Source organism: Salvelinus namaycush, chromosome 2 (genome assembly GCF_016432855.1).
Source record: "Salvelinus namaycush isolate Seneca chromosome 2, SaNama_1.0, whole genome shotgun sequence".
In the NCBI taxonomy this organism is placed as follows: domain Eukaryota; kingdom Metazoa; phylum Chordata; class Actinopteri; order Salmoniformes; family Salmonidae; genus Salvelinus; species Salvelinus namaycush.
The window spans coordinates 59,669,693-59,693,263 of record NC_052308.1 but is presented as its reverse complement, the minus strand read 5'-3'; the positions used below and the strand labels follow the sequence as shown (position 1 = coordinate 59,693,263).

Sequence of the window (23,571 nt, the reverse complement as noted above, 5' to 3'; positions counted from 1 at the left end):
CTGAATTTTTTCTGAATGCACTGTATTTCTAGCTAGGATTCCAAGTGTGTCAACATGCACAAATCACATAATAGGGTAGACTGGGCGTCTGGCAATACCACACTGGTTGTATCCTCTGGCCATGAGAATGTACCCGTCTCTTCCCCAACCAGTACCCCAGCTGCAAAACCAATGGAGAAATTAAAGAATCCTTAGTACCGAGAGTGTGTGTACGTTTACATTAGATATGTACATGACGTGTGAATAGAACTAAAATCCATTACAACCTGGTAGTATGATTGAATTTGGAACTTTTCTTCAAAAAATAAAATATATAATAGGATTATTTGGCTGGATGAATAATGTTTAAACGATGGCCTTTTTACAACACAAATTGTTGAAGAAAAGTGTCAAATTACAACACACGGGCAGATTATGATGAGTTTGACTGTATTTTCTGCATCAAAAATGTTGCCTTATGTCATTAATATTGAGTTGTTGGATGGCTTTAAACTTTCAAAGTAAACACTGACCTGTTTTTCACAATCCAGTAGTCCAGGTAAGAACTACCATACCCGACAGCCAGTACAGCATGGTTAGTTCTTGTTGAACAGTCAGGCTGGTAGAGGACTCCTAAAGAAGAAACACTACAAGAGTTCATGTGCAATTTCATATGTATTTATTTACAATTTAATAGAGGTAATGGTAACACTTTACTTAAAGCATCCAGGTATAATGCATTATACCGTTATAATGCATTGCGAGTTGTCATGATGATGATGATGACCCCTTTACATTATAATAATTCATAGTGAAACGGGCTAAATAACCAGTTGAAAAAGTATATATATAAAATATATAAATATAATATAAATATTATAAAGACTCATACATGGTTATAACAAGTTATGCCTGGATTCTTCAAGAAAAGTGTTTGCAAACAAATTTTTTATTTTAATTTTTGTCTCTATGTGTAAAATATTAGTTCTGTCACTGTATGACCATTCATTGGTATTGGTAAGACTAGGGCTATTTTTTCTTCTTACTTATTTGTTGCTTAATGGTTCACACCTAAAATTGTAGTAATATGTTTGCAGAAGTCCACGCAATAATGTCAAACTACTACAATCTCAAACGAGATCATCTATGACCTATTTTTGGAAAGTGTACCCTTGACGGGAATGTACATGTATACTTGGGGCGGCAGGTAGCCAAGTGGTTGGAACATTAGGCCAGTAACCGAAAGGTTGCTGGATCAAATCCCCGAGCTGACAAGGTAAAAATCTGTTGTTCTGACCCTGAACAAGGCAGTTAACCCACTGTTCCCTGCTGGCTGTCATTGTAAATAAGGATTTGTTCTTAACTGACTTGCCTAGTTAAATAAAGGTTACATTTAAAACAAATCATAGGTGTGACACCGAGCTCACCATCTTTGTAGAACTTGAAGGAGGGATGTGTGGCGTTCACAGACACAGCGATAGGGCCAACCTCATACAAAGTGTCTCAAAACACTTTTCATCCAGCGAAGGAACTCTGTTGAAGCCTGTGCACCAGGCTTCCTTTGTTGCATTCTGGTATTCACAAGGGCCCACCTGAAAACAGTTTATTATGATAATCTCAAGCTTTACAGTGAGCTTTTCACTCATCTATTCTATGTTCTTTCCAAAATTCCCACTTTTTACAGAAATCCCAGTTGGAGGATTCCTGGTTTCATGGTTATTCCCTCCTGATTCCAAGAATCTTCCAACTGGGATTTCTGGAAAACCTGAGAATTTGGGAGAAAGTTACCAGAATTTTGCAACCCTAATGGTAACATATTGTATTGTACCTCTGCAGTGTAAGGATATTTCCTCTCCGACATAATCCCATGATCTGAGACGTAACTAAAACACCTCATGGCCAAGCCACCGCCACAGCCATTATTGTGATAGTCTCCGCTGCAGTCCACCAGGTTCTGCTCACTCAGAGGCAACAGTTTGCCTGTCTGCTTACCTCCCGGGTGGCGCAGTGGTCTAGGGCACTGCATCGCAGTGCTAGCTGCGCCACCAGAGTCTCTGGGTTCGCGCCCAGGCTGGGCTGGGTTCGCGCCCAGGCTCTGTCGCAGCCGGCCGCAACCGGGAGGTCCGTGGGGCGACGCACAATTGGCATAGCGTCGTCTGGGTTAGGGAGGGTTTGGCCGGTAGGGATATCCTTGTCTCAGTATGTAAAATGTAATGAAATGTAATGTAATGAAATGTAAAAAAAAATATAAAAAATGTATGCACTCTACTGTAAGTCGCTCTGGATAAGAGCGTCTGCTAAATGACTAAAATGTAAATGTAATGCTTGAACAACTGGCCCTCCAGGGCTCCGACTGCAGCAAATGCATAGCAAGATCCACAAGACCCCTAGATCAAATGAAATAGTTGTCATATCTACTGTTTTGCGTTGAAATTATTGACTAGACGTAAATGCATAGCAAGATCCACAATGCCGCTTGATAAAATACCCATTTTACTTCCCTTATTGTTCTTTGAAGATATCCCCTAGAGGTATGGCGGCATGTTTTTCCTGGTAAAGTGCTCAGGAAAAACTCCTGTCCCTACATATCATATCAGGCCACTACCTCAACAGTATCTAAGAAACATAGATACAGTTTCGTCACCTTTCTAAATGCAGAGAAAGTGGCTTTTCATGTCATGTCTAATAAGTGGCACCTAGAATACACACTCCTCTAATCCTTTCCATATCAGTGTCAATCTGTACAATACCAGAAAAATGAAGGGGTGAATACTAACTTCCAGTTAAGTCAAATGTTTACTTAGTCATGCATGATGTCAATGGGAGACCAAGGGAAATGTCGACTTAAGTGGAAGTTAGGATTCGCCCAAAAGTGAGAGAGAACAAATGAAAGAGGCTGCTCTTCAACCTGGTCCTTCACCGGAGTCACATATCCATATGACCGCCAGTCCCACGTCTCAGGAGCTGCTGAGAAACTGCAGTTCCACTTAGAGAGGGGGATCCCATCCAGGAGTTTCTCCTCCTCAGCAGCATTAACAGTCAGCAAGGCGTTGTACTCTTTATTCGTCTGGAACACAGAATTAACACTAGAATGGATCGGCATCCTAATGGATCACCATCTTAGTCAGGAAAACACTAATTCTAGAAACTGATTAAATATTGTAAAAAACAATGAATGTGTAGATACGTCTGCATTGTACAGTATCTCTGTGGTCTGGACAAATGGAGGCAGGGGGTGTCATTCATAACCTACAATCCCTTTAGAATGTATTCAGACCGCTTGACTTTTTTCATCTTTTGTTACATTGCAGCCTTATTCTAAAACGGATTAAATAGTTGTTTTGACCTCATCAATCTACACACAATATCCCACAATGTCGAAGCAAAAACAGTTTTTTTGACATTTTTGCAAATGTATTAAACATGGAAAAAAACGTAAATCACATTTACATAAGTATTCAGACCCTTTACTCAGTCCTTTCTTGAAGCACCTTTGGCAGCGATTACAGCATCGAGTCTTCTTGGGTACGACGCTACAAGCTTGGCACACCTGTATTTGGGGAGTTTCTCCCATTCTTCTCTGCATATCCTCTCAAGCTCTAGCACACTGATCCCACACTGATCCCTTCAGCGGATTGAAAAGATTTGGCATGGGTCCTCAGATCCTCAAAAGGTTTAACAGCTGCACAATCAAGAGCATCCTGAAGGGTTGCATCAAATCAAATCAACGTTTATTTGTCACGTGCGCCGAATACAACAGGTGTAGTAGACCTTACAGTGAAATGCTTACTTACAGGCTCTCACTTTCTGGTATGGCAACTAAAGGCATAGAGATAAGCCTGGAAGTGTTAAGAATTAGGGATTAGTGTGCTTAGACCATGTTAGTTTGTTGGTGATGTGGACCCTAAGGAACTTGAAGCTCTCAACCTGCTCCACTACAGCCCCATCGATGAGAATGGGGGCGTACTCGGTTCTCCTTTTCCTGTAGTCCACAATCATCTCCTTTGTCTTGATCATGTTGAGTGAGAGGTTGTTATCCTTGCACCACACGGTCAGTTCTCTGACCTCCTCCCTATAGGCTGTCTCATCGTTGTCGGTGATCAGGTCTACCACTGTTGTGTCATCAGCAAACTTAATGATGGTTTTGGAGTCGTGCCTAGCCGTGCAATCATGAGTGAACAGGGAGTACAGGATGGGACTGACCACGCACCCCTGAGGGGCTCCCGTGTTGAGGATCAGCGTGGCGGATGTGTTGTTACCTACCCTTACCACCTGGGGGCGGCCCGTCAGAAAGTCCAGGATTCAGTTGCAGAAGGAGGTGTTTAGTCCCAGGGTTTTAGCTTAGTGATGAGCTTTGAGGGCACTATAGTGTTGAATGCTGAGCTGTAGTCAATGAATAGCATTCTCACATAGGTGTTCCTTTTGTACAGGTGGGAAAGGGCAGTGTGGAGTGCAATAGAGATTGCATCATCTGTGGATCTGTTGGTGCGGTATGCAAATTGGAGTGAGTCTAGGGTTTCTGGGATAATGGTGTTGATGTGAGCCATGACCAGCCTTTCAAAGCATTTCATGGCTACAGACGTGAGTGCTACGGGTCGGTAGTCATTTAGGCAGGTTACCTTAGTGTTCTTCAACACAGAGACTATGGTGGTCTGCTTGAAACATGTTGGTATTACAGACTCGGACAGGGAGAGGTTGAAAATGTCAGTGAAGACACTTGCCAGTTGGTTAGCGCATGCTCGGAGTACACGTCCTGGTAATCCGTCTGGCCCTGCGGCCTTGTGAATGTTGACCTGTTTAATGGTCTTACTCACATCGGCTGTGGAGAGTGTGATCACACAGTTGTCCGGAAGAGCTGATGCTCTCATGCATGTTTCAGTGTTACTTGCCTCGAAGCAAGCACAGAAGTTATTTAGCTCGTCTGGTAGGCTCGTGTCACTAGGCAGCTCTCGGCTGTGCTTCCCTTTGTAGTCTGTAATATTTTGCAAGCCCTGCTACATCCGACGAGCATCGGAGCCGGTGTAGTATGATTCGATCTCAGTCCTGTATTGATGCATTGCCTGTTTGATGGTTCATTGGAGGGCATAGCGGGATTTCTTATAAGCTTCCGGGTTAGAGTCCCGCTCCTTGAAAGCGGAAGCTCTACCCTTCAGCTCATTTTGAATGTTGCCTGTAATCCATGGCTTCTGGTTGGGGTATGTACATACAGTCACTGTGGGGATGACGTCCTCGATGCACTTATGGATAAAGCCAGTGACTGATGTGGTGTACTCCTCAATGCTATTGGAAGAATCCCGGAACATATCCCAGTCTGCGCTAGCAAAACAGTCCTGTAGTTTAGCATCTGCTTCATCTGACCACTTTTTTATAGACCGAGTCACTGGTACTTCCTGCTTTAAGGGAGAAGGGAGAGCTTTGTACGCGTCTCTGTGTGTGGAGTAAAGGTGGTCTATCTCTGTCCAGTGTCTGTGTTCTTTTGCCTATCTTAGTCTTTTTATTGGCCAGTCTGAGATATGTATTTTTATTTGCAATGTTGCCTAAAAGGCCAGCATCCCGGAGTCACCTCTTCACTGTTGACGTTGAGACTGGTGCTTGAGGGTACTATTTAATGAAGCTGCCAGTTAAGGACTTGTGAGGCGTCTGTTTCTCAAACTAGACACTCGAATGTACTTGTCCTCTTGCTCAGTTGTGCCCCGGGGCCTTCCACTCCTCTTTCTATTCTGGTTAGAGCCAGTTTGCGCCGTTCTGTGAAGGGAGTAGTACATAGCATTGTACGGGATCTTCAGTTTCTTTCTCACATGGAATAGCCTTCATTGCTCAGAACAAGAATAGACTGATGAGTTTCAGAAGAAAGTTATTTGTTTCTGGATATTTTTAGCCTGTAATCGAACCCACAAATGCTGATGCTCCAGATACTCAACTAGTCTAAAGAAGGCCAGTTGTAATTGCTTCAGCTACAATAGTCATTTATAACAATAACAATGTCTACACTGTATTTCTGATCAATTTGATGTTATCTTAATGAACAAAAAATATGCTTTCTTTCAAAAAACAAGGACATTTCTAAGTGACCCCAAACTTTTGAACGGTAGTGTACATGCTTTCAGTTCGTCCCATTTATTTTCCAGCGATTGAAGATTAGCTAGCAGAACGGAAGGCAAGGGCAGATTAGCCACTCATCGCCTCACACGGCATCCTGATCTCTTTCCGTGAAACCTACGTTTCCTTTTCCAGCGAATCACGGGGATCTGGACCTGGTCGGGTGTTTGTAGTCTATCCCTCACGTCCGACTCATTGAAGAAGAACTCGTCCAATTTGAGGTGATTAATCTCAGTTCTGGTGTCCAGAAGCTCTTTTCAGTCATAAGAAACGGTAGCAGCAGCATTATGTACAAAACAAGTTACAAATAATGCAAAAAAACAAACAAAATAGCATGGTTGGTTAAGAGCCGATAAGACGGCAGCCCTCCCTTCTGGTGCCATCTTGCTACTTGAGGCTGTTCTACAAAGTACAGAGTAAAGGGTCTGAATACTTAGGCAAATGAAATATTTAAGTTTATTATTTTTTATAAATTAGTAAACATTTCTACAAAACAGTTTTTGCTTTGTAATTATAGGGTATTGTGGGTAGATTGATGAGGGGGGGAATGATGTAATCAGTTTTAGAACAAGGCTGTAACGTAACAATGTAACGATTCTAGTCTGGTGAAGGAGAAGAAGACCAAAATGCAGCGTGGTAAGTGTTCGTCATATTTTAATTTAAAACTGAACACTACACAAAATAACAACGATGAGAAAACAGTTCTGCAAGATGAACAGACACTACACAGAAAATAAACACCCACAACCAAAATGGGGAAAACACTATGTATGATTCTCAATCAGAGACAACGATCGACAGCTGCCTCTGATTGAGAACCATACCAGGCCAAACACAGAAATATAACAACATAGAAAAAAGAACAGACTACCCACCCCAACTCACGCCCTGACCAACCTAACACAAAGACATAAAAAAGGAACTAAGGTCAGAACTTGACAAACAAAATGTGGAAAAAATACCTTTCTGGCCTGAATACTTTTCAAATGCACTGGATATATATTATTATTTATTTATTTTTGTGCCTGTTTTGCATGTTATTTTGGCATTAATATGTGTCACATATCAGTTTGCAAACAATGAAAATAATAATAAAGCCGCATTACAAAGATCGTCTCTTTTTTGCTTTCTTGAGTAAGGCAGCTCCAAAATTCAGGTGCTTCAGCCTAGCTCTGGGGTTTCTGTGGTGGTGGGGCAGGCTGCGAAAATTACAAGCATAGGGGTTGCTAATGTTCTCTAATTGCGCTGTGATTTGCTCAGTGTTCTGTCACTCATGGGGACACTGCGTCACCGCAAAATCTACAGGGAGAGCTCAAAAATTGAAGCCTCTTGGGTGCTGCCATAGAGTTACATTAGAAGTGCCCATCCAAGAAGGCTCAAGGTCATTGGCCACAGATAAAATGATGTGAAACCACGTTATATCTACAGTACCTTTGATTGAACTGATCATTTCAACATACTACTTTCAAAATCGATGGGGTATCGTCGGACGGGGCCAGAGTGTCTCCCAACCCCTCCTGTCTCAGCCTCCAGTATTTATGCTGCAGTAGTTTGTGTCGGGGGGCTAGGGTCAATCTGTTATATCTGGGGTATTTCTCCTGTCTTATCCGGTGTCCTGTGTGAATTTAAGTATGCTCTCTCTAATTCTTTTTTTCTCTCTTTCAGAGGACCTGAGCCCTAGGACCATGCCTCAGGACTACCTGACCTGATGACTCCTTGCTGTCCCCAGTCCACCTGGCCGTGCTGCTGCTCCAGTTTCAACTGTTCTGCCTGCGGCTATGGAACGCTGACCTGTTCACTGGACGTGCTACCTGTCCCAGACCGGCTGTTTTCAACTCTCTAGAGACAGCAGGAGCGGTAGAGATACTCTGAATGATCGGCTATGAAAAGCCAACTGACATTTACTCTTGAGGTGCTGACCTGTTGCACCCTCGACAACCACTGTGATTATTATTATTTGACCATGCTGGTCATCTATGAACATTTGAACATCTTGGCCATGTTCTGTTATAATCTCCACCCGGCACAACCAGAAGAGGACTGGCCACCCCTCATAGCCTGGTTCCTCTCTAGGTTTCTTCCTAGGTTCTGGCTTTTCTAGGGAGTTTTTCCAAGCCAACGTGCTTCTACACCTGCATTGCTTGCTGTTTGGGATTTTAGGCTGGGTTTCTGTACAGCACTTTGAGATATCAGCTGATGTAAGAAGGGCTTCATAAATAAATTTGATTTGATCATGAATCAAGCCGACAATCTACTGGCAAATCCTTTTCAATACTTGTCATATGAAGAGAAATTATAGATAAAACGTATCGGTGCTCATCGGCCATTGGCCATAAACATTTCACAAAAACTTGGAAATCGCAAATTCAAGAATGAGTGGTTTGGAAGGAATCAGTGGCTAACTGCAAGCCTGCTATTCAGTGGAGTGGATTTCCAAGTCTTGGTTAAAGGGTCTCTTTTCCAAGTTTAAAAGGATAAACATTCAACATTGGCCATGTTGTCAATCCAACATGACTTCTGCTGCTTTCAAAACAACTGGAAACTCGGAACTGGGAAATCTCAGACTTCAGTGAGTGGGAACTCTGAAAAAACGAGCTCAGACTGGGAAAATATATTTTGAACAGTCATCCAACTCAGTATTCCAAGTTGGGAGTTCGAGCTCTGACCTGAAGATCACTAACGTCATGATTCAAACTTGTTTTTTCCCAAGTTCCCAGTTGTCTTGAAAGCACCATAAATCCAGAGAATGAGAGACTTTGATGACAAAGTTTGATGACAAAATTTGCCCACGAAGGACCGCCGCACCACCTTCCTGTTCATGTGAGCACAGCACAACAAGGTGAGTCCAAAAATGTATTGTATGTTGCTGTAAAAATGATGTAATATGCCAGGGAGATATGTATACTGTAGCTAAGAAAGTAATACTATGTGTATGTTGTGTTGTAAGCTGTTAGTAGCCCATGTGCGTCACCCTAATAATTTGGTCCCCTTTCCACTCATAATTTAGCCTTCTTTTCTGACTTGATGGTACACATGTAGCTTATAGCCTGTTTTAGAGAAATGTCAGCATCAAATATTGTTAGACCTTTCATTGTCTACGGTTCTGACTTGGTGTACAGGGAGAATACGTCCGTCCTAGCTCTCTCAGTAATGTCTTAATCAAAATTACGTATTGCCTCTTATCTGCTCGTCGTCCCCTTATGCCATAGTTTGTACATCTCAATTGTCAGTAGAAACCACATTCGTTTAACCTCTCTGGGATATGTGGTACGGTAGCGTCCCACCTGGCCAACATCCAGTGAAAATGCAGAGCGCCAAATTCAAATAAATTACTATAAAAATTTAACTTTCATGAAATCACACATTCAATATACCAAATTAAAGCTACACTTGTTGTGAATCCAGCCAATGTGTCAGATTTCAAAAATGCTTTACGGCGAAAGCAAACAATGCTATTATTTGAGGATAGCACCCCAGCTAACAATCACAGACCATCATATTTCAACCTTCCAGGCACGACACAAAACGCAGAAATAAAGATATAATTCATGCCTTACCTTTGACGAGCTTCTTCTGCTGGCACTCCAATATGTCCCATAAACATCACAAATGGTCATTTTGTTCGATTAATTCCATCGATATATATCCAAAATGTGCATTTAATTGGCGCGTTTGATCCAGAAAAACACCGGTTCCAACTTGCACAACGTGACTACAAAATATCTCAAAAGTTACCTGTAAGCCTTGTGTGTTTGGAGGAATGGGCCAAAATACCAGCAACAGTGTGTGAAAACCTTGTGAAGACTTACAGAAAACGTTTGACCTCTGTCATTGCCAACAAAGGGTATATAACAAAGTATTGAGATAAACTTTTGTTATTGACCAAATACTTATTTTCCACCATAATTTGCAAATAAATTCATTAAAGATCCTACAATGTGATTTTCTGGATTTTTTTTTCTCATTTTGTCTGTCATAGTTGAAGTGTACCTATGATGAAAATTACAGGCCTCTCTCATCTTTTTAAGTGGGAGAACTTGCACAATTGGTGGCTGACTAAATACTTTTTTGCCCCACTGTATTTCTTAAAATCATGTTTCATGCTCATCCAATTGCTGATCCAAACACAATTGTGGGTTGTCTTACCATGTCTCCAAACTGGTTCATTCCCAGGGTGAAAGTGTGCTTTCCTATTTCTGCCTCCAGGTTGTGTTGATGGATGAGGCCTTGGTTTGTCTCCCAGATCATCCTTCTGAAGCCCTCATCCACCTGAGAAAGACAAGCCAAAGGCCCCACAAGTTATTGACATCATGATTAATCTCTATGGGGCAAATCATAACACAAGGGTGATATGCACATGCTAAACTTCCACTTAAGTCACATTTTCACCCAGCTAGCACACTTGGTTCCTTGGAAGTTGCGGGAACGTACATTTTTGGTTTCCCATTGGTTCTGGGAATGAAGGCATACAGACTGGTAAAACGTAATGTTTTTTTAAGATTCTGAGAACAGAAGTGAACATTGTGCCTGTTCTGGGAATGTACATTTTTGGGTTGCAGAGAGGTTCTGATGTTTCACTATGATTCCCTGAAAGTTTTCCTGGGTGGTTTTATTAATGTTATGAGAACGGAAATTCAAAGTTATTTGAAGGTAATTAAATAACGTTTTGAGAACATTCTCTAAATGTGAAAGAAATGTAAAAGTTATTTGAAGGTTTTAGAATAATTTCCTTTAAACTTTCACTGAATGTTTCAATACGACTTTTAATAGTACTGCTAGCTTGGTTTGGATTAACTGTTTTGAACTCCAAGCACAGAGAGGCAACGTGGACATTTATTTGCTTAGGCATTAATCATGCAAACACCAAAACATTTTTATTGTGGCTCGGCATCAGTGCGATTCAAACCTATGATCGCTGGTCCCTATCCATGGAATTAGTCCACTGCGCCACCAGGATGGAGGAAGCATGCCATGTTTTTTTAAATTCATACAAAGCTGTTCAAACAGACCCCATTTCAAAGGAACCAACAACTAATTTAAGTTCAAGTGTGGGCAATTAGTGGGCTCGGCCAACACACCTGAACACACTTAACAAGATAGAGAGTTTTGTTGACACTGAAAACAGAATGTATATTTTTTAAATAACATTCTTAGAACTTTCTTTGAATGTTACTACAGTTTTCTTGTTGATTTTATGGACAGTTTTCTTAATGTTCTGAGGACATTAATGGTCTGAGAACACTTTAAATAGAACCATGAGGACATCTGCAGAAAATGTTATGGTGAAGTACTAAAATTCCCATAGAAGACTTTTTTTTTCTTAACATTCTCTGACCAATTTGAGAACATTACCTTAAATAGAACCATATGGAAACCTGTAGGAAGAATTCTGCTGAAGTACTGAAATTCCCACAGAAGAACGTTGTTTCTTAACAGTCTCGGAACAATTTGAGAACATTCCCAATGTCAAACCAGTTAGATAATGTAAATATCCTGCTCCATTCCCAGAACGTTGTGGGAAGGTTTTATGCAAAATAACCATAGACAGCCATGCTCTCACCAAGCTCTAAGAAACATATGGTTCTCAGAACATTATGTGCTAGCTGGGCACAAAATTTGACTTAAAGCTGCAATATGGAACTTTTTGGGTGATCCGACCAAATTCACATGGAGTTATAGATCTGTCATTCTCATTGAAAGTCTAAGAAGCTGTAGATCTGTTCTATGTGTGCTATTTCTATGCTTCGCTTTATTAAATATCGTTTTTGCATATTTTACTTTTGGTTATGTAAACCAGCTTCAAACAGCTGAAAATACAATATTTTTGGTTATATTTCACAGAGGTTAAGATGGTACAATGATTATCTACACTATACTTGCTTGTTTTGTCAAACAAACTACCTCCCCTCCAGGACACCTACAGCACCCGATGTCAGAGGAAGGCCAAAAAGATCATCAAGGACAACAACCACCCGAGCCACTGCCGGTTCACCCCGCTACCATCCAGAAGGCGATGTCAGTACAGGTGCATCAAAGCTGGGACCGAGAGACTGAAAAACAGCTTCTATCTCAAGGCCATCAGACTGTTAAACAGCCATCACTAACACAGAGAGGCTGCTGCCCACATACAGGCTCGGAATCATTGGCCACTTTAATAAATGGATCCCTAGTCACTTTAAATAATGTTTACATATCTTACATTTCTCATCTCATATGTATATACTGTATTTTATACCATCTATTGCATCTTGCCTATGTCTCTCCGTCATCGCTCATCCATATATTTATATGTACATATTCTTATTCCATCCCTTTAGATTTGAGTGAATTGTTAGATTACTTGTTAAATATTACTGCACAGTCAGAACTAGAAGCACAAGCATTTCACTACACTCACATTACCATCTGGTTACCATGTATTTGGATTTGGACTTGTTTGGATTTGAAACTGAATTTAGGCAAAATATTACAATTTTAGCAACCGGGAAATTGCAGCGTAATCTCTGCGTAGTGCATATTTAAGTGAAATTTAGGATTAACTCATCCTGTATGACTGGCGTACTGTGTTTGCCGTAGGCTCTAAGTAACCTTGGAATACTGTTTGCCGTGTTGGGTTTTCCACTCCTCCCAGATGCCATCCAGCTCAGCGCCCAGTGGTTGTTTGAAAGAGGACACCACTGCACACAGTGCCATTAGTAGGAGTTTCATCTGAATCCTACACACACACACACACACACACACACACACACACACACACACACACACACACACACACACACACACACACACACACACACACACACACACACACACACACACACACACACACACACACAGTTAGCATTTACACTTACATTTCTCTATCATTTGTAAACGTGAATAGTTGCCTGAGTAAAAAATGTTATGGGGCATATGAAAGCAATGCAGCGGAATTTCATGATCACTAACTCTCATGAAATAGAGAACATTTGCACAAATCACGAAGCCATTTTGTTCCTGAGCATATTGATTTTATCTACGTTTCTATTTACTGACACCGTCATTCAAAGGTAAGATTTCTACAGAGCAGATTTGGCATACAATTTCAAAGAAAATGTTACCTTTGGAGTTAGGTATATTATATATTATACAAAAAAATTGATAATAGGCTAAGGAATAAATTTAAGAATCATCACACCAAATGTGGTGAATAACTCTGCCTACATATTACCTCAACACCGGTGCCCCGCACATTGACTCTGTACCGGTACCCCCTGTATATAGTTATTTACTGCTGCTCAATTATTTGTTATTCTGATCTCTACTTTTTTTTAAATATTTTCTTAAAACGGCGTTGTTGGTTAAGGGCTTGTAAGTAAGCATTTCACGGCGAATGTGACAAATCAAATTTGATTGTTTGACTTGGAGTAGCCTGCCCTCAATTTAGGGAACCAAGCCTGAATTTAGTTTAAATCATCATCTCTATAAAGGTTTCTATGGTCTAGCTCGTAATATTTTCCATAGAATATGTGTTATATTAATGTGTTATATTGATATAGGCATGTGCTTTAATTATGCACAGAATTATTGACACCCTTGATAAAGATGAGCTATATTGTATGCTATTTGCCTGAGTAAAAAAAACTCTAAGTAGTACCTTGTGAAGACAGCAGAGTAATGTAAAGCTGTAAAACTACATAAAGTCGTTACCTGGGTTTGAATGCTCCTGCCTCGATGTGAGGGGAAAAGGAAAGCAATGTAACGGTTTATAGTTTTTAGGCTTCCTCTTTACTCTAACTAGCCTATTGATATTTATAGGTAGGCGGTACATAAGGGTCATAGTTAACCAAGTTCCTGTATTTAAACATCTGTTATGAAAGAACAAGTTCCTCTTCATGAGAGTTTCATGATCACTAATTCTTAAGAAATATGCATACAGCACATTTGCATACAGTACAAGTTTTTGTTTTCTAGTCTACCCGGTTCTGACCCTGAGCCTGCCTGCCGTCCTGTACCTGCCTGACTCTGACCTGGTTTACGAACCTCTGCCTGCCCTCGACCTGCCTTTAGCCTGCCCCTTTGTAATAATAAATATTCTGAGAATCGAACTATCCTCCTGTGTCTGCATCTGACTCATATCCTGAGACGTGATAATAAAGTATCTGAAATTACTTCAAATATTATTTAAATCCAGGTCTGCAAGGGTCTAGGGACACACACACATACATTTCAACGTTAAATGTTTCTCCCCAACACTTTTGTCTAGTGGTGTCATAATTTATTGCCCAATTAGATACTGTAGAAATGTATGAAATGAGCTTTGAATGGCAATTTGGCAAAAGAGATTTGAATAGCAATCGGGGTGGTCCCCCAAAACCCTTGTCTGATGTTGCTCCCCACATTTTAAATACATGTTTTGTAGGAATGCTAAGCGCCTTTTAGATCACAATGAAAAAGGTTACATGGGTATGGAAGTCCTAGATCAGCCCTTCAAGCTGAACAGAGTAAAACAGAATGGGGCTTTCTGTCTTTTCATTCTAAAGTTCTCACGTTTTAGGGAAGACCCAGATGCAGACAATGTCGAAGTAACAAAAGTTTATTACTAGAACAGGGGCAGGCAAAACGACAGGTCAAGGGCAGGCAGAGGTCAGTAATCCAGATCAGAGTCCAAACGGTACAGAACAGCAGGCAGGCTCAGGGTCGGTGCAGGCAGAGCTCAATAATCCCGTGTGGTGGGACAAGGTACAGGACGGCAGGCAGGCTCAGGGTCGGTGCAGGCAGAGCTCAATAATCCCGTGTGGTGGGACAAGGTACAGGACGGCAGGCAGGCTCAGGGTCAGCACAGGCAGAATGGTCAAAACTGGGGAAACCTAGAAAACAGGAACTTTAGAAAAGACAGGATCAAGGGGAAAAACGCTGGTAGGCTTGACGAACAAAACGAACTGGCGACAGACAAACAGAACACAGGTATAAATACACAGGGGATAAGGAGGGGAGATGGGAGACACCTGGTGGGGGGTGGAAACAAGCACAAAGACAGGTGAAACACATCAGGGAGTGACAAAAGTACATGTAAGATGAATGTTATGTTTCAATTCCCTCTCTAATCCCCCACCTGCTGAAACCACTGCAGTCAAAGAGCTAATAGAACTCATTATAAACCCATGAATGTTCCAGTAACTCACACATTGTCTTTGCCCAAAAGGCGCTATCCCTCTATTATTTACGTCTTCTAGCTCGTAACTGTAAATCAGCAATAAACCAAAATAAGTGTGTAAAAACTGAAATTTTTTCACACAAGACAAAACGATTACTTTCATTGTCTCATCCCTTGCATCCAGGCTAAGAAATCAATTTCAATCTCCATAAAATGTGGGTATGTTTAGCGGTAAACCGATTAGAGTTTGATGTTATAGTTTCTATCCTTAGACCAATATACATCCCCTCTAAAAAAAAATAAAAAAAATGTGTGTGTGTGTGCGTGTGTGTGTGAGTAATGCTACAAGCACAGTGAGGATACAGTCTTTGGGGATTCGCTAACTCATGTGTTCCAGTTTATTATGTTACTGACACTATTTAAAGTCATTGTAGGCCATAAACAGGTTTAAGTTACACATTTTTCACAGATCCCAAATTATTTTGACAAGGAGTCTTCAATGTGTCAACACTACATAATTTTTCCAAAAAAATTACGGTCGCTTTACCTTTCAAAAGAACTGCCGACTCCCATAAGACACAATAGTTGTCAGAATAAATAAAATCAAGATACAAGGATTTCAAATACAGTATAAACATTTTGTCTGGCATTTCTGAAACACGTATCAGGGACAATGAAATATCAAACAATTTATACAAATGTTGGAAGAATGTCGACACAACACTCAATTACACAAAGTATGACATTGCCCTGGACAATTCAGTCGGCTTTGATAACTTTAACCAGTCTGTTTATCTTTTATCTTATCCAAAAGGGCCTCCTCCATCAACTCCTTGGCCTTCCGGTTGTCAAAAAGCTTTCTGTATGTACCAGGTCTTCCCCGTAGGAAGTGCTTTGGACTCTCATCTGAAAAAGTGTGTGTATATACAGTATGAGACTCTGAGCACACAACCAGGTCAGAAGGACAGTTCTGGTGTTCTGGAGCCAGACGGGTAATTGCCTCTCGGCTCCAAAAGATGACATCCTTCTTCTTCACGCTTCAGTGAGTTTTGCCTGCCTGCGCTTTTCCCGCATCTGCACAGGTCATCTGAAAACCCTCGCACTGTGCATGGGACCCTTCGTTACTGTCCGTTTCCTCGCAGTCTGCACAGGTTACTTTAATGGATGCGGACGGCCCTTGACACTACGTGGTTTTATTTGTGTTTGGATTGGCTTCGTGTTTAGACTGTGAAGATGAGGTGAGAGGGCCTCATTCTACTAAGATCCATCTGCTGTTGTGGGAAAACATTACCTGAACCTTCTTGGTGAGATGGTGGTAACGCAGTCATAAGCATGTCATAACAGATTTATAAGCAGTTATACACTCTTACAAAAAAAGGTTCTAAAAGGGTTATTCGGCTGTCCCCATAGGAGAAGGCAGGACCCTTTCTGGTTCCAGGTATAACCCTTTTGGGTTGCATGTAGAACCCTCTGCGGAAAGGGTTCTGCCAGGGCAGGGAGCATTGAGGTAGTATCCTAAACTCTGGGGCTCCAGTTAGAAGTTGCCATTTGTGACTCACCACCTGGATTCGGTCTTATGTAGCAAAATGTGAAATGGTGTTTTTTACATTGGATAAAAGTAGAGACTCAGAGCTACAAAATGGTATATCATACACTGCATTTGAGGAACAATGGGCACTTTTGAGAAAATTACCTTTGAATGTTTTGGTATCTAGTGAATAGCTCTTCTTTGTTAACACCCATTCAACATTGTTCACATCCTCTTAAGCTTAAGCCCCACCTATCTCGTTTCGCTCTCGGAGCACACACTTGACGCTCTGGCCGATGATTTGTTTACCTCTGGATAACATAAAAACAGCCTAACCATCTCTGCTGGCAACAATTTCATTACGCTTTTTTGCAGACGTTTACTGACACCGGCCATATTCAACAGGTGTTGTACACACGTCACGTAATGTTAGCCAGCCAGCTAACGTTAACGTAAACTCACCCCATTCCGTACAAATGTGCGCAACCGCAACATTCAAACGAGGCTACAAAGAAAACTAATGGGACTGTAGCGACTGTGTTGACTTCAAAATCTGTGGTGTGAACTACGTTTCTATTCAAGCGTTGATCGACATGGTAATGGCTCTATAGTATTGGAGAAAAGTTGGAAAAACTGACCCACCGTGACATGTCATGTCGTAACGTTCAGCACTCATAAAGCTATTTCTGTCTTACAATCTCTCTCCACCAGGTGTAGCACTTCTCTCATCGTTTAAAAACAAGAAATGGACAGTGACGGGGGTAAGGGAAGGATACCTAGTCATTTTTTGCGTCATCATTGCATGCGATCATCATTCTCAAAGCCGCTGTTTACTTCTAAGATCACTTTAGCACCGCCCTAAAAACCCGATTGAAATTCGACACAAACCTTCAAATAGGTATGTAATGACACATTATATAAACTCTTTATAGTGTTTTATTTACATTTTAGAGGCGATAAGGTGATAAGTTGGACAGATCGAGTGAAAAAAAGCAATTTTCCCACACAACATCTCTCCTTCTCAATATCACGCATTAGTTTCGCTTCCCCACCCGCAATTTTTAAAAAGGCCCGACGGGCTTCATTGCCTGCTTGAATTATGCAGAAACGGGCAGCGTTTAGGTAATGTAATTGATTCTGTTGGAAAGGGGAGAAAGTGTGCTTTACAATGGTATTGCCATTACAGTTGATCTGGAAGTATTACGTTTTTGGGGGCGCTAAAATAAGGGCAATTGTACGGACCAAGGCGATTATGGCTAGTGGGAAGGTGGTAACTTTATCTGTGGCTTAACCAACAAGGCTCGTCATTTAACAATTGTATTCGTATTTACAAATGGCATACAAGTTTTTTATTAAGGCACATGAAAGTTCACATGTTCAAGAAGGCATTTCCGCCAAAAAACGCATTTTGATAAAAAATATATATTTTACATTCAAACGGCTCTCCTGTGAAGTTGTGACTTGCGACATATGCCTAGTTTCCTGAATAGGGTCACATTTAGCACAGATCTAGAATCGGCTAACCCTCCCCAAATCCTAGCCTTAACATTCTTCGGGAAATAAGCTAAACTGACCTTAGATCAGCTTCCAGGGCTAACAGCAAAGGACGAAAGCATGTCAGGGCAAGAACACTACACTTCAGAGTACCAGGGAACACAAAAGTTAGAGGGGTAGAGTTTTTAGAAAGTCCTGATAAAAAATAACACAACCATCTATTTGAATTTGCAACATGAATCAGTCATTTTGTTACAATACATGGTAAAAGACAGTGGGGCTCCATTTAATGTTATTATTTTGTAGCAAATGAGCAATTTCATTTGGTCTATCAAGTTCTGATGTCTTACAATGTATCAAATATTCTGAGCTTGAATAAAATAAATGCACTTGAAGGATTGGCCCGGAAGCAATGAAAAATGTTTTTGGGGGGTCAATAGAACCATAAATAAGTTATTTTGAGATTACAGTCGCTGTTAAAGGAGACATCATGTATGCCCAGTCATTGCATTGTACTGTAATTATACAGTTGATCACACTGCTGTATAAATAGCTGGGGACTGCGTGCAAGATGCCCGACCGTTGTTTTCAACATAATCTACTAACGTTCACATACACCGATTCATGAACCATCTATATCCCGGTTGCATCCGGTTTACACGGCCCAAATTCACATTTGCACTTGCACTCAGTGCGCACAGGCAGCAGAGCAAGCAGCGACGACGTCATCAAGACATCCAAAAACATGGCAGACATTAGATTATTGTCAAATTGAAATAGCTTCAGCCGTGAGTGATGAAAAAGAAATCGGCCTCAGCACCAATTCTTCCAATGATTCAATGGATGTTTTATGTACAAAGGTGATGAGTAAAGTGTCTTATTAAGAATTTTTAAATAGGATTTCTCTATGTGGCCGTCTATGGATATTGTATTTCTGGGATGGGCGTCAGTTAAACTCCAGTACCGAAGCAAGGCAGTAGGAGCAGTTGAAACCGTGCTTCTAGACCGCTTCCTGGCCCCTTGGCTGATCAAGATGAATCATGATATATCATGATATATCTGAGGACTGTAATAGCGAATATTATAATAAAGATTTTTTAAATCTTTGTTTCACCAATGGGTTTTGAGGGTTTATGAATTATTGATAGCTTCCTTGTGATTTCAAATGCTTTATAGTGCAAATTATAGTGCCTTTTTAACATGACACGACATTCTTATGATCTCATAGTCATAGGCTATAGTCGAAGTGTTAATGTCTTACAAAATGTACATAGAAGTATAAATACATATGACTTGACAAGAAAGGAAAAACTACATTTAATTCTTAATGCTTCAACTTTTACTGTGTTCTCCCTCATAAGGTAGTATTTTCCCCTGAACACTCAATCCTAAATGGCCGCCAATTCTGTCACCAAGGTCCAGAGCATTATCCAGCACCTTCCCCCTACCTCCCTCCCAGATTCTCTCCTAATCCCCTAAATTCTTTCCTCAGCTCACCCTTCCTAACCCATTACTCATTTCTACCCACCCCTCTTATGCAATGCATATTGAATTAAAGCTCATCTTCAAACCTCCCACTCCCTCAACCCTAAAGACCATAATTTAGGAGCCTGCTGAGTCATTGATTGGATTGTGTAGGGATCTCCGAGCAAATTAGACTGTACTAACCCGCCACAGTTATAAAATGGCCAACCGCGTGACAGGACATCCTCTCATTGATTTTGCTCTGTCGTGGTCGTTGCCTCAGTACTTTACAGTGATGATCGTATCAGCACAGATCAAACATTAATCTAGAATATTTAAGAAATTATGACAATCACCTCCATTTCAGAAGCCAAAAGCGCCCATTTGACCAGGATGGACAGAGAACTTTGGATGGATGTTTGTTTTAGCCATGCACATTATCGTCTCCCGAGTGGCGCAGCGGTCTAAGGCACTGCATCTCAGTGCAAGAGGTGGCACTGCAGTCCCTAGTTTGAATCCAAGCAGCATCACATCCGGCCGTGATTGGGAGTCCCATAGGGCGGCCAACAATTGGCCCAGCTTCGTCCGGGTTTGGCTGGGGTAGGCCTTCATTGTAAATAAGAATTTCTTCTTAACTGACTAGCCTAGTTAAATAAATAAATAAATAAATAAACTAGGGGCAGAGTAATGGAAGGTTTCGTCAGATGAATGACATCAATACTTTTTAAAGTGATACTTGCTGTTAATGAATTGAACACACTCTAATACACCATAAAAAGCAATTGATGGTCATTCCATTCCAAATCAATAGCGTGTTGACCTTGACCATTTTTGATTGGTAAAAAGGATTTGTAAACTTTGAACTGATCAGGAACTAGACATAATCAAACTACTGTAGGCATGATCTATTCCTATTATATTCCTATTACAGTTTTTCTCAGTCGCTTTGGTGCATTTCTTAGATCAAAAGTGCAATTCTTGATACTACTTATACAAATTCCAAATCATCTAGTCACTTGTGCACATCATTAAAGCAATTTCTTATTCCTTTGAACAAATTTCAATTGATAATGTACAAGTGTCAGCTTTTTTCCACATTATCAATTGCTCATGTCATGTTGATCAAAATATAGTAGATGGTTCTCTGTTGAATAGTCTTACCCCTCAAAACATCTAGGCATTAGTTCCTTGCATAAGCCATTACATGCAAAATTGTTGAACTATTTGTCATAAACTGTCAAGCATAGTTTTACACATTTCTATTAGAACTTTTGTACAAAAACGTGAATTGATGAATCGTGCAGGTGAAATTGACCCTCACTCATGAAGGAATGTAAAGTGTTAGTTCAACCAACAATCAACCAGTTGTCTAAATTGCTCAAAGGTGCATCTCATGAAGAATCAATTGGCAAGCATATATAGACAGACCACAACACAGAGTTGCAATTTTCCAATAATGGATGGACCAGGAAACGAACAGGGTCAACAGCCAAGAGGAGGAAGAAGAGGAGCAAGGATGTGTGGTGGAAGGCAAAACAGAGGAAGAGGCAGAAGAGGACATAGGCGCATATCTGATGACATAAGTGCCACTATTGTAGACCATGTTGTCAATCATGGCCTTACAATGGCTGAGGCGGGTCGAAGGGTGCAGCTGAATATTGGGAGATCAACCGTGTCCTCAATAGTTCAAATGTTTCGAAGAGAGAACAGGTATGTCCACCAATGTACAGTGCACTGTTACTGTATATAAGCAGTATACTGTATACGTCCTACAATGCTTCATATTACAGTAGTCCACTTGTATTTCACAGCATACAGAAATATACTCTATACAGATACATACTGCACCTTACATGCACCCACCTGTATGTTTTACAGTAAAATGTGTGTTCGCATAGTTTTTGTCTATGTGAAAGTGTGCGATGCATCACTGCATTTTTCCCCACATAGGACTGCAAGATTACCTCAAACCGGTGGCAGAGGACGCCTTTTCACACCTCAACAGGAGGAGACTATTTGCACCATGGTCCGAGCAAACAATGCCATGAGACTCAGGGAAATACAAAGGACCATTATAGAAGACAACGATGTCTTTGAAAACATCCATACGGTTAGCATCTCAACCATCGACAGGGTGCTGCATAGAAACCAGATGAGTATGAAACAGCTGTACCGTGTACCATTCCAAAGGAATGAGGACAGAGTTAAGGAGCTACGGTACCAGTATGTACAGGTAAAACATATATCTATGTAACTACTTTACAGCAACATTTTATAGTGATACATAGTACAGTAAGCATAAACTGCACACATTTCCATTGCTGTGGAAGGAACATGCAATATATGTACATTTTATGTCACTCTTCCTTACCAAAACAAATTCAACTGTGTGTTCTGGGATATAGCGTATAATGGAGTTGGAATCAAGTGAACCCTCTCACAACTTTGTATACGTGGATGAGGCTGGCTTCAACCTGACCAAATGCAGAAGGCGGGGTCGGAATATCATCGGTCACAGAGCTACTGTGGATTTGCCAGGCCAACGGGGAGGAAATATCAGCATGTGTGCTGCTATTTCGGAGCATGGTGTCCTAACCCATATCCCCCTTATAGGGCCATACAACACCCAGCATCTACTCAACTTTTTAGAGACTCTCTACAGGGCTCTCATCCCTGATGATGAGAGGGGTCTGTTTAGAGAGGATTTGCCAAAGTATGTGGTCATTTGTGATAATGTGAGTTTCCATCGATCAAACAACATAAGGCAATGGGTTGTGACCCACCCGAGGATGCTCATAGAATTCCTCCCACCTTATTCACCATTCCTTAACCCAATTGAGGAGTTCTTTTCAGCATGGAGGTGGAAGGTGTACGATCGTCAGCCACACACACAGATGACCCTGCTGGCTGCAATGGATGCAGCATGTGAGGACATCACAGTAGACGCCTGCAGAGGATGGATAAGGCATTCCAAAAGATTCTTTCCACGTTGCATTGGAAGGGAAAATATCCAGTGTGATGTGGATGAGAATATGTGGGCCGACAGACAGGAACGTCTGGATGTGTAGAGACAGCACAACAGTGCTGCGGGCAAAGTTGTGCCTTAGGGGTGGTTTCCTGTGTTTCTTTCTAATTTAGTTTTTTTTTCCTTTGTGCCCCTTGGGTTGTCCAGTCTCTTTCAATACAGTAATATGTAAATAGTACTGTTGAAATTGATATATGCCATAGAAGTGCAGCTTTGTGCATTTTCAATACAGTAACTGTCATCCAAACTGTAGCCTAAGTTTACATCAGGTAATACTGTCAAAGTACACAGTTACATTGACAACATGCCTAAACATTTTGACGACCTTGTTCGTGAACAATGACTCAATGACGTATCATTCTGATGACACTGACATGATCATTGGCATGAATATTTACTTTTGACAGATGTACTAAGGATTTTTAGTGACTGACTAGCTTTAGAAACATATCTATTGTATATTGCAGTTTGTACAAATTGTTCTGAGAAATGCACTTATTATTTTGCACATGTTAGGGATGATGTGAAAAATGCACCAAAGCGACTGAGAAAAACTGTATTATTCCTATTCCCCTTATGTAAAGACCATCTCAGATTGTTAAGGAAATTGTGGAGTACGGTGTCTATATTAGGAGGCATATCAGAGGCAACTCCAGCTGAGAATGAGCCGTTCCTAATATGGAGACCGTAGTGGAGGATTCTCACACATTGTCTTGCTGACAGTCAGCTAGGCCCTACAGGATGTTAAGCCCTTTGGACCAGCTGGCAAACTCACTCAGCTCACCAGCCCTCTAGCACTAATGGACCTCCAGGGAAGCTCAATGTCAGCCAGAGGTCGCAGGCCAT

At 41.1% G+C, this 23,571-nt stretch overlaps 1 pseudogene; it reads right to left on the bottom strand.

Moving 5' to 3' along the window:
* On the bottom strand, positions 1 to 23,571 carry LOC120022495 (annotated as a pseudogene).